This window comes from Microtus ochrogaster, chromosome 24 (genome assembly GCF_000317375.1).
Source record: "Microtus ochrogaster isolate Prairie Vole_2 chromosome 24, MicOch1.0, whole genome shotgun sequence".
Lineage (NCBI taxonomy): Eukaryota > Metazoa > Chordata > Mammalia > Rodentia > Cricetidae > Microtus > Microtus ochrogaster.
The window spans coordinates 10,804,649-10,806,279 of NC_022024.1; the positions used below are offsets into that span (position 1 = coordinate 10,804,649).

At 37.2% G+C, this 1,631-nt stretch overlaps 1 pseudogene; it reads left to right on the forward strand.

Moving 5' to 3' along the window:
- The first annotated feature begins 71 nt into the window (after positions 1–71).
- Positions 72–998, forward strand: LOC101992223 (annotated as a pseudogene).
- The last annotated feature ends 633 nt before the right edge of the window (positions 999–1,631 follow it).

Here is a 1,631-nt window from a genome sequence, read left to right on the forward strand (position 1 = left end):
TATTAATACAATTATCATAATTTTCGGTTTCTTCTACTGCTGTCCTTCAGGTAGTGCTAAAAAGAGCATCAATGGAAGGAACAAATCACTCTATGGTGTCAGAATTTCTGTTCGTGGGACTCACCAACTCCTGGAAGTTTCAAGTACTTCTGTTTGTGTTTGCTTCAGTGTTTTATATGGCAAGCATCATGGGAAACTCCCTCATCATTTTCACAGTGGATTCCTGATCCTCACTTACATTCTCCCATGTACTTTCTGTTGGCCGATCTCTCCTTCATTGATTTTGGTGCATCATGTGTCACTTGTCCCAAGATGATTTATGACCTGTTCAGAAAGCACAAAGTCATCTCCTTTAGAGGTTGCATCACTCAAATCTTCTTCATCCATGTGATTAGTGGTGTAGAAGTGGTGCTGCTTATAGGCATGGCTTATGATAGATATGTAGCCATATGTAAGCCTCTCCATTATTTGACCATTATGAATCCCAAAATGTGCATTTTCATCTTAGTGTCTGCCTGGGTGGTTGACCTGATGCATTCCCTGGTTCAATTTGTTTATGTAGTGAATTTGCCTTTCTGTGGACCAAATATTTTGGACCGTTTTTACTGTGACTTTCCTCAGTTTGTCAGACTTGCTTGTATAGACACCAACCAATTAGAATTAATGGTATCAGCCAACAGAGGATTCATCTCTGTAGGCTCCTTCTTCATACTGGCCATGTCTTATATTGTCATAATAGTCACTGTTCAGAAACATTCCTCAAGTGGTTTCTCTAAGGCCATGTCTACACTCTCTGCTCACATCTCTGTTGTGGTCCTATTCTTTGGTCCCTTGATATTTGTTTATACATGGCCTTCTCCCTCCACACACCTGGATAAGTATCTGGCCATATTTGATGCAGTTGGTACCCTGTGATCTACACGCTGAGGAATCAAGAAATGAAGACAGCAATGAAGAGATTATGTAGACAGTTACTGAAATACAGGAAGATCTCCTAAATGTTTACAATCATCATTGAATAATTTTTTTGTTGATACAATTCAGTGAAAAATTACTTTCCTTTGTCATATTTGCTTACCTTTACTGATATTTGGGTGAATCCCGTTTTCTGCTAGGAGAGATTTGCAGTGTTTTCTAGCAACAGAGAAACAATTATATATTTATAAAACAAAGATTATAATAAGACAGAGCTCAATTCCTAAAGAAGAATTTTTATGTGAAGCAAACTTTTAGTTGTACATTTAGTTGTACAGAAGATAGAAGATTGCTTTAAGGCTTACAAAAGAAATGTAAACACACACACACTCACACACACACAGTCTCTCCCTTTGTGAACATAAATTTTCTCACATGCAGGACTTTCATGCAGCACTCCATGTGTAATTCGCAAATTGTCATTGATCTGAGTCAATTTTTCATCGTCTGGACCTTGCATGCACTCTAGCCTCTTTTGCCTGTCTGTTTAGAATCTGCAAGCATACACACTCAATTCTCAGGAATATAAGCTGTCCAGTTAACATTATGATATTCAAACTTATTCAAGTTTCCTTTATAATTCCTTTCAATTTCACATGTTTTTTTCTTAGTATTTATCTAAGCCAGAGTTCAGCAAAAATGTTTGTTTGATATTT